The following is a 14,924-nucleotide window of genomic DNA, read 5'->3' as shown; positions in this document are numbered from 1 at the left end:
TTGGGAGCAAGGGAACTGACCTCTTTCAGTCAGTCATGCTGGATAGTGGAGTGAGATCTCCCACGGAGCTCCCGTAGTAGCAAGCCTGTCCTAGTAACATAGGTGGAAAGATGGGAAGGCAAAATCACGTTCAATAAAATATCAATTGATTGGTATAGTGATCAGCAAAATTCAGACTGGAGATCTCTATTAGTTAAATATCCTGGGTTCTTCAACAAATATGTCATAAGGTAAAGAGCAATGGGGGAAGAATATATAAATAAAGAGACTTGAAAGATAGATATATCTAATGTTAAAAATGGGAAAGACTAAAATAAAGTGTCTACAAATACACATTTATGTGATGAAACTATTTTTTAGAAGAGTAAAGAATTGATTACTATTAAAGTCCAGACAACGACTGCATGTGAATAAACAAGAGGAGACTGGTGATCTGGGCAGTGCTCATGGAATGGACTTCTGGGGTAACTGACACAGATCTATAGTTTTTTTTTTTTTTTTTTGTATTAGGGATTGAACTCAGGTGCACTTAACCTGTGAGTTACATCCCCAGCCTTTCTTGTATTTTATTTTTAAACAGGGTCTTGATAAGTTGCTTAGGGCCTCACTAAGATGCTGAGGCTGGCTTTGAACATTCATTCCTCCTGTCTCAGCTATATCCAGCTAGTTTTCAGTGTTGCTTTAAGTCAGGCACAGGGGCACACACCTGTTATACCAGCATCCTGGGAAGCTGAGGTAGGAGGATTGCAAATTCAAGGCTAGCCTGGGCAATTTAAGAAGAACCTGTCTCAAAATTTTTAAAAAATGATAAAGGATTGTGGGTGTAACTCTGTGGTAGAGTGCTCTTGAGTTCAATTCCTAGTTAAAAAAAAAGAATGTTACTACATGAATTTATTAAGCCACACATCTGTGTGGTTTTCCTTAAAAATAAAAAGCATTACAACATAGAAGAGTGTAACTATGTAGTCAAAGAAGCCTCTGGGAGACTGATATGGCTGCTGAAGCTGTTAAAGGAAGAGGAAAAAACATTCTCATCAGAGGACAGGCAGAGTGGAATGAAGAAAGAACAGATGTTTGGGAGGGCACAGAAGTGACAGAGAAGAAAGAGGAAGGGGAGGAACTCAAGGCTTGGAGAGAATGGGATCATTTTCCAACTAACTTGCAACAGAATTTATGCTGAGTCTACTCTTCCTCATTTAAGGAACATAGAATGAGAATTCTTATGTGATATAGGGCTAGAAATAAATGTTTCACAGGCTGTTTTCATTCTGTTTAAAAACAAGAATAATGTCACCAACCTGCCTTTAGATTTCATGAATTAACAAATATGGCATGACATTTAATCTAAGTCTTAATAATGGGGTCAAATTGACACGAGATTTTAGTTAAGAAATACTCAGAAGGGGCTGGGATGTATTTCAGTGGTAAAGTGCTCACCTAGTATGTGTAAGGCATTCGGTTCATGCCCTCCATAAAAAAATAAAAGAGAGGCTGGGGTTGTGGCTCAGAGGTAGAACACTCACCTAGCATGTGTGAGGCCCTGGGTTTGATCCTTAGCACCACATAAAAATAAATAAATAAAATAAAGGTATTGTGTCCAACTACAACTAAAAAATAAATATTAATAAAATAAAATAAAATAAAAGATCCAGGTGGTTCATGCCTATAATCCCAGCAGCTTGGGAGGCTGAGGACGGAGGATAGTGAGTTCAAAGCTAGGCTCAGCAACTGCCAGGCGCTCAGTGAGACCCTGTCTCTAAATAAAAAATACAAAATAGGGCTGGGGATGTGGCTCAGTGGTTGAGTGTCTCTGAGTTCAATCCTCAGTACCAAAACCAAACACACAAACAAACAAACAAATAAATGAATAAAAATGGAAGAAAGAAAGAAATCCTCAGTAAGATGGCAAGAAATTAAAAACAGGCAGCCAAGGTGTGAGAAAGACCCAAGGATGCAAGTAGGGTTGTTAGAGACAGGGACTCAGCCACAGAGCTGGGAACAAGGTCAGAGTCCTAGTCTGGTAAAAGCAAGGCAAACCCCCTGTCTCTGAGAAACTGACACAGTGGGCAAATTAACCAAATAGGAACTCAGATATGGGGACCAAATTGACAACTACTAATTGAATCTGGGGTAAACACATGATGTTAATAGCAGGGCAATCAGCAGGTTGACCACATGCTGTCACCTGAGTTATAAAAACTAGGCTCTTAATTTCTCAAAATAATTTGTTCCAGAATTTGGCGCACACTGAGCTGCAGGAGTGGGTTTGGGGGCTGTCAAATGGGCCCAACTTTGAGAATTGTTTTGTTCTTATATTCCTTCATCAAATACAAATAAAACTCTGCTTTCATGATTATCATCCTTTTTTCTAGAGATTTTGATTAGATTCAGGTTAATTTTTATGGCAAGAATCCCTCCTGGGTAGTGGTATTTATTCCTTATTGCCTCACATCAGGAAGCTTATAATGTCTGGGTGTCTCACTTTTTATAATGTTAAGATTGATCAGTGGGGTCCAGGTGATATCAACCTGATTCTTGTATCAGAAAATGTCCCATTGACCTTTAATCTAATGACTTAAGTATCTACTGATGATCATTGCCTAAATTTGTTATTTCCTTAGGGGTTGGAGATTGGTGATTTTCCAATCTTGTCATTTCTTCTGCTTTTATAACCTGTAATTCTTTGGTAAAGAATAAATATCCCTCATTAGCTATATGGCTATTCTGAAATACAGTTCTTATGAGAAAGGCAAGACAAGTAGTTGATTGCTGCCTTTTACTTAACAATTTTCTAGATGATTTGTGTCCTAATAAACTTGAATAGTGTCTTATGTGTTCATATTAGCATTATAAATTTGTAGATTTTTATGTATTTTATGAATTTCAATGAGTGTCAGTGATTTTTAACTTTGATACCCAAATTATCCTTTTCAAATTGTTTCTTGAGGCCTGTTGACATGACCACAGTAGTTGCTGGTAACTTATTTGCTTTCTAGAACAAGAAGACATTCCTGGCTCATCTAGTACATTCCTTGCCCCAGACTGGAGTCAGCTATTTTTCTAAGGAATATCTGGTTTTGTTTAGTTGGGAATGGTATTCAGAGATTACAATATTTATGCCAGAGGTGGTCATTACTATTAGGTATTCATTGAGCCTACATATTAGAAGTACTAATTGCTTTTTTGTTAAAAGAATGGGAAAAAAAGTTTGTAGTGATATTTCCAATTCAAATTTAAGATTATAGGGCTTTTTTTCTTAACTTTTTTGAATGTATACTTATACCTCTGTTCTCTTAGTTTCAACATTCTTATTCTTGATAACATTAACATAGTTACTTAAAATATTTCCAAAATACAAATGATAATATGAACATTAGCAATAAAACTGCTACATACAGTTTAAAATTTCTTTGTGGTTCTCTGTGTTTTGAGTATATGTCTAATAAAGTATATAAAATCAAAATTCTGTGTTTTAAATTCGAGTTGAAATAATTCTTTGTTCTAGGTGGATTTGTCACCAATTTAGTATAAAATCAGTTTTATTTTTATCAGTTTACTATTGTTAGGAATTTTTTTCTTTTTGCTTTATTTTGTTTCAACATCATACTATATAACAAAATGTGTATAAAAAAGCCTCAAGGCCATCCCTTTTCTCTGCACTTTATCTCCTCCCGATATGGACAACTACCCTGATAGTTATTATCTTGATAATCCTTAGTTTGTTTTGAAAGTATAAGCAAATGTGTATAAGTAGGTGTATGCATGTGTTTCCCTTTATAGCAGGCTGTTCAAAAGATGGCATATTATAAAGAGTGTTTTACCTTTTTTTCCTCTCATAAGAGATCTTGGAGACACGCCATATAAGTACATAGAAACCTTTCTCATTCTTTCATTTTTAACAGCTATATAGTACCCGTTGTGTGGATGTGCCATAATACAACTAGTCCTGTATTGATGGACATCTGGGTTGTTTCCAGTCCTTTGCTAATACAAATAACACTGTTTCAAATGTTCTTTTACATACACTATTTTGTATTTTGTTAGTGTATCTTTGTGATATCATGGAAATAATTTTTTTTTTCAGTACTGGGGATTAAACCCCCACTGAGCTACCTCAACCCTTTTTATTTTTGTTTTGAGACAGGGTCTTAATAAGTTTCCCAGGCCTCGAACTTGCAATCCTCCTGCCTCAGCCTCCTGAGTAGCTGAGATTATAGGCATGTGCCACCACACCCAGCATGGATATTATTTTTAATGTGATTTTTCAGTTGAGCAAGTCTATTTCCATTTCTTAGTGGCAGGACAATAGTAAGAGATCTTTGCTAATGTGGGGTTGATGAATGCTATGAAAGGAAAAACCTTAAAGCAGGAGATGTATCCACTGTTCCCCAACATGGCTGTTATAGATAGGAGGTATCCTCCAAAAGCTCATGTGTTAGACAATGCAAGAATTTTCAAAGGTGACATTATTAGGTTATGAGAGCCCTAACCTAACCAGTGGATTAATCCACTGATATGGATTAATTGTGTGGTAACTATAGGCAGGTAGGGTGTGGTTGGAGGAGGGAGGTCACTGGGCACATGCCTTTGAGGTTTATATTTCATTTATGATGAGCAGAACTCTCTGTGCTTCCAAATTGTCATGTCCTGAGCTGCTTTCTTTCTCCACCCCTTTCCATCATTATGTTCTCCTCATCTTAGGCCCAGAACAATGGAGTTGGTCATCTATGGACTGAGACCTCAGAAACCATGATCCCCAAATAAATTTTCCCTCCTTTATGTAATTTTTGTCAGATCTTTTGGTCACAATGATGAAAAAGCTAACTAAAAAAATGCCCCCAATATAGTTGTCCCTGTGTATCTGTTGGGGATTGATTCTAGTATGGATACTAAAATCTAAGGGTGCTGAAGTTCCTTGTATAAAATGATGTAGTATTTGTACATAATCTATACACAACCTCCTATATATTTTGAATAATCTCTAGATTCCTTGGAATGTCAAATACAATGTAAATGTTCTCTTGTACTGTATTATTGTTTAGGGGATAATGAAAAGGAAAAGAAAGACTATGTTCAGAACAAATCCACTTTAAAAAAATATTTTCACAGTCAACTTAATTCAACCTGTGGTTTTGGTGGGTTCACTGTACTTCGTATTCAAGTCTCTGGACCCTTGCTCGTCTGCAACCTACTACTCTCAGAATAACACTTCTTCCTCAATAAATTCTCCTTTGAATGTTTCCTCTCTCTATGTCTCTGTTTCCTCTGTACTTTGAAAGTATATGTAAACTTTAGAATTTATAGCTTGAATATTCAAGAGATCTTTCAAACAATGCCTAATATTTCCTCCCCTCACCTGCAATTAGTGTATGCTGTTGCTAGATGACAGCAGCATCTGGGGTTTTGTTCTCACATTCCAAACTCCAAAGCATGTGTAACTTGGGCAAGTTTCTCTGAGCCTATATTCTTATCTAGATTGAAGGGAATAGGTTGAATGATTTCTTGTCTCTGTCCTTTGATGAGTCTAAATAATTTCCAAAGTGTTTTCAGTCTTCTTTGTCCTCTTCATTTCCTTTGGCAAGAGGGAAAAATGAATTACCGGCCTTTCTTAGGCTGAAGGTGTACTATTCAGGAGTTACCTTTAATTGAAAAGAAGCCATTTTCTGTGTTATTTTGTCAAAGAGTAGAAATTCCCTTTTACTCATCAGGATATTTTTAAAAAGAAGCTACTGACTAAGTGTTACTTAACTGTATTTGTTTCATCTGATAATTTATTTACTTATTCAACAAATATTTATTGAGGGTCTTCTATGTGCCAGGCACCATTTGGTTGTTATTGGCTTTGTTCCTTTTGTTTTTAGCAGTAGCTTGTACTTAAAATCTGTTTTCTTTTTTTGGAACTTCTAATTATAAATACAAACAATTCCCAGAACAGAAACTTCTAAATAATAAATGTAAGCATTTTTCTTGACTAAGCCATAAACTGGATTAATCATTTTACTTAAGTAGGTGGTAAGTGATTTAGTAGTTCCCATACATTTTGAGTTAACAGACCAACAAAATTAACAGAAATATGTGGACTGACCTGGAGTTGCCTTTTTTTTTTAACTAAGTGAGGATGTTAAAAAGAGACAGCTGCCATAATAAAATAAATAACATTTCAGTGTCACAGAAAGTGGAGAGGAAAATCTCATAATAAACTTTTAATAAAGGAAGGTCTTTTAAATTGAATATAAATTTAGAATCATGAAATATTTTCTTCATTATCCTTTTTGTTTTTTCTTTAAATTTTGCCATGGACTTGTGAAAACATTGTCATGGACTGGTCTAAATCAGTGGACTAGTGTGTGGGAATTAACATTTTAGAATAGACACTTTATTTTATTCCTATTTATATTCCCACTGTACTAAGCTCCAAAAAAATAATTATCAATTCAGTTGAAGTTCATCCTTAGAGTTAATGTGTTTTTAACAAAAAAATATGGCTTCAACTGATGAAGTAAAAATGGTTTTGTACACAGTTAATTACATGTAGCCCAAATTTTATAGATGAAGAAAAAGAGATGGAAACATTAAGCAGATTAGTGCCCTCCCTTAATGATTAGTAAAAGAGACAAAAAAAGAACAAGACTCTTTACTTTTAGGGTCACACAACCACTGAACTACAATCAGAAATCAGAACAGATTAAATGTTAATGTGATTTTTAACAGCTTTGGATGACTAATTATCCCAATGTCACACTATGACTTTTCTAAAAATTTTGCATGAATTGATACCCTAGTCTCAGGCTGAAATTAGCTTTATCCCTGTTACAATTGTCTGTGGGCTAAATTCACATTTTTCTCTAGCTATGAAGAAGACAATGAATTCTAGTAATGGTCTTCCAAAGTACCACTTAAAAAATCTAAGATGTGTGAATACTTGGAATCTTGACAATAAAATATTTTCCCCTACCATCCTCTAAGCAAACTGAACTTGCCTTCAAGGACCTTATGCTAAGCTCAAAAATCCTAGAATTCTATGATTTTATGTCATCTGACCTACAGCCCAATTACTAAGCCAACTAGTCATGGAATTTTCAATTTTCCAAAGGCTTTCCAAAATATCTTGGACTTTGTATAGATTTTGTGTGTATTGTGTGTTTGAAGCCATTTTTTCCCATCTGTGGAATCAATGGGAAGATTTTGTTTTAATTTTTATTTTCTCTTATTTTTGACATACAATTACTAAAAGTTTTCAAGGATTCTCATTAGACTCTGATACATAATATTACAATTTATCTCATATTATTCTCTAATCCTAATCTAGTAATTCTACGACGTTATATTTTGTCTCCATTTTGAGAGGAGAAAGCAGAAAACTGAAATTTCATGTGGTCCTAGAGGACTATAGAACTATAAACATTATGATGTTAGGCAATGACTGACACCCCATAATCTGAGCCCTTATCTCCAGAGAATGTGGTTCCTTTAAGACTACAGGGACTACTGGGGAAGACTCAAGATAAAAACATGGCCAAGATCCACAGTCCTTGACACAAGATGGCTTTCTCTGGATAACTCCTCTGGGATATTTCATGTTGGTGGTTTTCCTGCCTTGCTATGGTTTCCACTCCTTTGGCTCCTTTTGTGTCTGCTGCAGTTATGATTCCATGTTTCTTTGATTAACCTGATTTATCTAGTTAAGGGATGATCATTTGGTTTATGTTCATGATCCTTTCTCTCCCCAAGCACATCCATTCTTTTCTTTCTTACTTTAATGTCTCTGGCATGATTCTCAGGCAGTTAGGCCTAGCAGGTGCCAGCCACAGCTTGTATTTACTCATGTCAGTTTGAGAATCTTCTGTCTCCATTTTATCTTAAACCTGAAACCAAGAAAAAAAAAAAAAAAACGAGTAAACCCTCTAGTTTCACTTGCTTTTAATTACTTGCTTTTAGTTGACTTTAAAACTCACTGATTTTGGAGGTCATGTGGCTGAGAAATATATGATTAATCTTCCACGTGCTTTGCTATAGATTACCTCTCTGGGAGGTGGGTTATGATGCTAATGGTTACCTAGGTTATTTTTCAGACACTTGAAAGCCACTTTTGTCAAAAGCACTGACTCTTCACTTTGGTCTGTGCAGGTGTCTGCTGGATGACAAAAATAGGGTGAATAGCTTGACATTTCTGCCTTCATATTATGTCTGCCTCCTTTGCTACCTTAGCTTTTAGGTCAGATTGTTTCTTCTCAACTCTGCACATAGACATGTGAGTCATTTAGGGAATGTTTGTCCAGAACTGGCAGTAGAAGATAGATGTACCCAAAAGTTTCCTAATCTCTCTCCTCCCACTTTAAGACACCAAGATAAGGATAACTAAGATGTTTTCAAAATTTACACAGGCATCATGACCTTATGATTACATCTGTACCAGCCACCAGGTTTCACAATGTCCCATTCCAGACCTTAGGAGCAGCACCTAGAAGCCTCCAGTCATCAGTCCTGCTCCAGCCTAAGCCCTACTCTTCTTTCCCATTTGCCTAAGGATAAAAGGAGCTTAAAACTTATGCTGAGTTAAACTGTTTTGTCTTTAGAATTCTAGTCCACCATCTTGGTTTTGCTAGCTTACTGAATAAATATTTTTCATTGCCTCAATAACTGGTCCTCAATTCATTGGGCCCCTTTTCAAGCAGTGAAAGAAAAGACTTAGATTTGGTAATAAACCTACATATTTGCTCCTATCTCTTAAAGCTATATCTCCCTTATCCTAGTCATGGGCCTTATATAGTTTCCAGTAAGTTGGGGAATATAACTGATTATTTAACTTAGATTTTTTCATTGATATTTATTAATTCACATCCATTTATTCAACATATTATATTCATTGAGAGCCGTATTATATTATTATATTCATTAGTCGCTGTGATAGGAACTGAGGATAAAGCAGTAAAATAAGACAGTCATAGTATCTGCTCTCATGGGGTTTAAAATTTAGCAAGATACATAGTTATTAATCTAATAATCATAGCAATGAAGATGTAAATACAAATTGAGATAAGTTTTCTGAAAGAAAGGATCATGGTTTTATGAGAGCATGTAAAAAATAAATTTGCTTCAATTGGGGATGGAGGATTGGGATCAAGAAAGGCTTCCTTGAGATAGTAATGCTTGAGCTGAGATTTGTAGAAGTAGAAATGATAGAGGAGGCAGTGGTTATGTGTGGGCCACTAAAGTATGCTGGGAGCCCCCCTAAAGTAGGGAGTGTAATTTACTGAGGGCCTTAGTGGCTGTATTATGGCACTTCCCATGTACTGTCCCTTCCTGTGACTGACTACTGTGGAGAAACTAAGAAAGATTAATTCCTGGGATACACATGGACTTATTTATTGGCCAGCATTGGCTCAAGGATTGCAGGAGGCTTCCACTCAGCTTGTCTTCCTCCTCTCCTCTCCTTCCCCTTACTCAGGATTAGACTTCCATCATGGCTCCCTCCCTATTTTCTATCACAAGGGCATTTCCCCTAATAATATCTTTCCATGTTTAATCCAGTCTTGACATGTTTCTTGGAAGACCTAGAAAAATACAAGTGAAATGGGTATTTGAGATAGAAGGAACAGTTTGCTTTTCTAGGTTTATATTTGACTTGAATGACTTACTACAATTCTGACAGGAAGACTGGAAGAGATACACAGAAGAAAGACCATGTGAAGACATAGGAAGAAGACAGCTATCTATAAGCTAAGGAGAGAGGCCTGAGGAGAAACCAATCCTCCCACACCTTGATCTTTGACTTTAGCCTCCAGAACTGTGAGAAAGTAAACATCTGTTTTGTTAAAAAAGAAAACTGAAAGCTGAAAGGCTCCAAAAAACTAATTGTATATTCAAGCTGTATATTCAAGACCAGAATATCAGGAATAAAGTCAAGAGGGATCAGAGTGTAAATATTGTGAGCTGGAAGCAAGCCTGCCGTTCCCTTCTGCCATTCAATGCCTGGGGAAAGGTCTCTGAGAAGTGTAGCTTTAGGGAAATGTCCTTCCCTCCACCCCCACCCCACCATCCTGCATGGCTTGCTCTGGTTTGTCTTCCTGGCTACAGCGGTCACTCTTTTGCTCCAGGTTGAGTTGCTACAATTACCAAGTGAGGAAATACCAGTAACAGAGAATTAGAGTCTAGTCTTTGCTGTCATAAAGATTATCTCAGTCCTTCAAACCCTGTATTTCTGCATCCTGGAGTCACATTTTTCTTGGTTTGGGCTTTTCCTCAGCTTGCGCAACTCAGTGAGACCCTGTCTCAAAATATGAAATCAAAAAGAGTTGTGGATGTAGCTCAGTGGCAGAGTGCTTGCTTAGTATATGCAAGGTCCTGGGTCCAACCCACAGTACCAAAAATTATTTTTTAAATAAAAAATAATGAAAAAAACTTTTTTCCATATATGTTTCTTTCAAAGTCAGAAATCTTTTCTTTTCCTCACTCAATTAAAATGCTTTTCTGTTTTCAACTCTCTATTTGAAGAGTCAGTGTGTGTTCTAGAAAGTGTTCAGAAGAAATGGAACCCTGACTCCATGACTTCCTATGTGTGAATCTGGGCAAGTAATTTCTGAGTCTCAGTTTTCTTATTTATAAAATAGAGATGATAATGCTGCCTCTTGAGTAATACAATATAATGCCTCCTCAGATAACACAAGAATGACCTGGGTTAGAGTATATAAAAGCTTATATTGGCACTTAGTAAATACTGGTTCCCTTTTAGCTCTCTCTTCCATCATTCCTCTTGGCATTCTTAAAATTTTTTCCCTCCTTAGATGTTTGGTCCTCACAATGTACTCCCACTTTCTGACACAATGAGAGCCTGGGGGAAAGCCATTTCCATTTAGATATTTTTGCACATCCTATTTTTGGATGCACAAATAAATCATTTCTTTATTTGTTACCTTTATTAAAAATGTTAGTGCATTCAAAACTCATGAAAGAATTCAATTCATCAGAGAAATGAAGCCACAGAAGAGAAAAATTGAAAACTACTGATTAGATAGATGTCATTCATTCATTCATTCACCAAACACTTCTTGACTATTAACATATCCACCAAGTAAGGCATACATGCCCTAAGACTTACTTTTCCAGGACAGGCTATAGTGTAGAATTGGGAGCAATGTAAAAAATACTTTTTGGTACTGTGGGTTGGACCCAGGACCTTGAATATACTAAGCAAGCACTCTGCCACTGAGCTACATCCACAACTCTTTTTTGATTTCATATTTTGAGACAGGGTCTCACTGAGTTGTGCATGCTGTTTTTTTCAATCCTCCTACCTCAGTCTCTGGAGTAGCTGGAGTAACAGGAATGTGGCACTGTGCTTGGCTTGGAGCAATGTGAATATTCATATCGAATATCAGTGTTTCAAAAGATTCTGGGCCACATCCCATTATAGGGCATGGCCTGGTAGCTTGCTGTCTTCTTAGGCCCCAGTATCCCACCACGTTGTCAGGACAGTTACTCTTACTCCACAGCTTTTCCATTTTTTGGCTGTGTAACTTGGGATAGTGGCTTTATCTCTAAAAATCCATCTTTTTATAAGATAGAGTGAATAAAAATATCTTCACCAAAATGTTATGAGAAGCAAATGAACTAACTTGTATAAAATGCTTAATTCAATGCCTGGCACTTAATGAGTGTCCAATATCTGTCAGTCTGTTATCAGTATCATCACCATCACTAATTCAGATGAAATGAGCCTAAGAACTTGTATACCCAGATTTTTTTTCAAGAGAGAGTGAGAGAGGAGAGAGAGACAATTTTTTAATATTTATTTTTTAGTTTTCAGCAGACACAACATCTTTGTTTGTATGTGGTGCTGAGGATCGAACCCGGGCCGCACGCATGCCAGGCGAGCGTGCTACTGCTTGAGCCACATCCCCAGCCCATATACCCAGATTTTAAATGTTTATATTCTTTTCCCTTTTCAGTGGCAGGTAAATGGGACATGCCAAGTATGAATGTCAGCTCTGCCACTTAGTAGCTATGAGAACTTAAATAGTCAAGAATATCACTAAACTACATTTTTTTTTTTTACCTCTGCCATGATATACTTCTTACATCATGAGACTGTTGAAAAGATTACATGAAATCACGGAGAAAGGTACTTATCTTAGTTTGTTTTCTGCTGTTATCATATAATACAGACTGGATAAATTATAAACAATTATAAACAATTTTTTGGCTTATGGTTCTGGAGACATATGAGACCAAGGAGCCCAATCTGGTGAGGGCCTCTTTGCTGCATCATAACATGGCAGAAGACATCACATAGTGAGAAAGCACGTGCGCACACACACACACACAACACACACATACAACACACACACAACACACACACACACAGAAGGCCAGCCAGCCAAACTTCTTTTCTCAGGAGCTTATTCCTGAGATAAATAACCCACTCCCAAGAAATAGTATTAATCCATTCATGAAGGCAGAGCCTCTGTGACTTAATCACCTCTGAAAGGTCCTACCTCCTTTTTTTTTTTTCTTTTTAGGAGACAGGATCTCACTATGTTGTCCAGGCTGGCCTCAAACTCCTGAGCTCAATTGATCCTCTTGTCTCAGCCTCCTGAGTAGCTGGAATCCAGGCTTGCACCACCACTCCTGGTAAATTTCCCACCTCTTAATACAATCACAATGGCAATTAAACTTTAACATGCCTTTTGAACATTCAAACAGGCACTTAGTCTAGTGCCTGGATGAACATGGCATGCATTAGAAGTTAACTATTATCATTACAGAGTTAGTTTTCAATCACTTCTATCATCTCTTCTTGTACTTTCTTTCCATCTTCTATTTTTGGGTCTCTGTTCAGAGGAAGCAAGAATCATTTTGCACTAGAACAGTGTCTTTATCTCTAGAAAGATGCATTTTGTGCTTCATTTTGTTGGCAGTTAGAGCCCTTTGATTAAATCATGCTTTGGCCTATGTTTTGGGTTTTGGCTTTTATTACTGAATGTCCATAATGTTTTTTAACTAGACAGAAGAACAGCATCTCCCCTTTTACCCCCTAGGTAAATTCTTCTGTCCCATCCTCTATGTGAATTCTATATACACTCTTAAAAGTAATATTCTCTTCCTGAAATACAATCAATCAGCAAAAATGAAATTTTAGGTATCATTCTAAGACCATAGGACCTTATTGACTAAACTGTGGTAGTCCCCACTTTCACCAATTTTGATTTAGAAGTGCCCATGACCTATTAATGTCAAATACAATGTATTCAGCCTCTAACAATCTCCACCAGTCTATGTGAAGAGGCTTTGACCTTCAGATGCATTTATGCCATTCTGACCCACAGAAATCTTCAGGCCAGCCTGTGTGTGTGTAGGGTGGGGGGGAGAGGATAAAACTGTGTGGGGGTAGGGGTGGGAAAGAGCAGAAATCAACTGAATTATAAAGCACATACTTTCCGGGTTATGAGAAACATTAAACTAAACAGCCTGAACAGTCCATTTGCTGAAAAGACATTTAATTATTTCAGCAAGAACTAGTCAGAGATGAGAGCCCATAAAATAAACAAAGAGACACTAGCATTTGATTTTAATGTCTTTCTATTTTGCCACAGGCCACAATTTAATTAAAATTCTGAATAGAAATTTTAAGGCAACACTTCCTCCTTCCTAGCAGCCAGACAATGTAGATAAAACTGCCAATATTTGGGGAATTTTGGACACTTGAACTAAATGCTTGAAACTAGATGATCTTTGCCAACTACCTCCACCCTTACCTCCCAATAATTGAGGAATTGATGAGAGATGTTTGCTAAGCTCTGTTTTAAATCTAGGCCAAAAGACTATGAATTGTAGATACTTTGCTGTTCATTTTAGAGGAAAATATAGACATGATGACTGAAAAAGAGTCAAAAGAATTAGAGACAAATGTGGGTGTTGGGGAAAGGAGTGGTTTTATTGGTGTGGTTTTACTTGGTAGAGCAGCAAATACTGATTCAATTCAGGAATTCTAGGTTTCAATTCTGGCTCTAATAGTTAAAAATTGCATTTTAAAATTCTTATCATTCAAATATGCCATCTGTGAAATGGGATAGGTAGGCTGTGATCTTTAAGGGCCCTCCAGCTCTAATATGCCATATTTTAATATACTAAGATAAATATAATTTTGAAATAGAAATGATCATAAATCCAAATATTTTGGAAATGAAGGCAATTTTCTAATGGTGTTGATCATATTCCAAAAGGAATTATACAGATACGTCTATTTTTGTTGTTGTTGTTGTTAACATCAAATGACTAGAGCAATGCCTGGCTCATAGTAGATGCTCAATAAATATTTGCTAGCTGAATATATGAATCATCCATGAGTAGTTGAGCTCCCAGTTTTACTTTTAAATGATTTTATTTTTATTTATTTGTACATATTAGTGGGGTTATGTGTGATATTTCCATGCATGCACACAGCATGGATTGATCATATCCAACCACACTTTCCCACACCTATCTTCCCAGTTCCTATTAATAATGATTCTACTTTCAGGACAACTCTTTTTAGTTTCCACATATGAGGGAAAATAGGCGATACTTGTCTTTCTGTGTTTGTCTCATTTTACTTAACTTAATGTCTTCCAGTTCCATTCATTGAGGATTTCATTTTTTTTCTATGACTGAATAATACTCCATTGTGTATATATACACCACATTTCTTTGTCAATTCACCTGCTCATGGGCACCTAGGCTAATTCCATATCTTAGCTATTGTGAATGGTAATGCAATAAACATGGTCATGAAAGTCTTTGAATTCTCAGTTTTAATTACCTACCTTCCAAACATTTGAGGATGTTTAAGATGTTTTGGTGTACTTAGGAGAAAATCTGTTTAACAAGAGGTATGCTAAATTGTAGGCCATAAAATTTGATTTGCTTTAACTCTGTCAACAAATTGC

General features: G+C 36.4%; 1 pseudogene; it reads right to left on the bottom strand.

The window, feature by feature from the left end:
* Nucleotides 1-11,366, bottom strand: part of LOC114089800 (large ribosomal subunit protein uL15-like) — a 130,589-nt pseudogene extending 119,223 nt beyond the window's left edge.
* Nucleotides 11,367-14,924: the final 3,558 nt, after the last annotated feature.

The sequence above is a fragment of the Marmota flaviventris genome, chromosome X (genome assembly GCF_047511675.1).
Source record: "Marmota flaviventris isolate mMarFla1 chromosome X, mMarFla1.hap1, whole genome shotgun sequence".
Taxonomy (NCBI): domain Eukaryota; kingdom Metazoa; phylum Chordata; class Mammalia; order Rodentia; family Sciuridae; genus Marmota; species Marmota flaviventris.
Note: the sequence above shows the minus strand (reverse complement) of the source record. Positions and strands in the feature narration are given on the sequence as shown.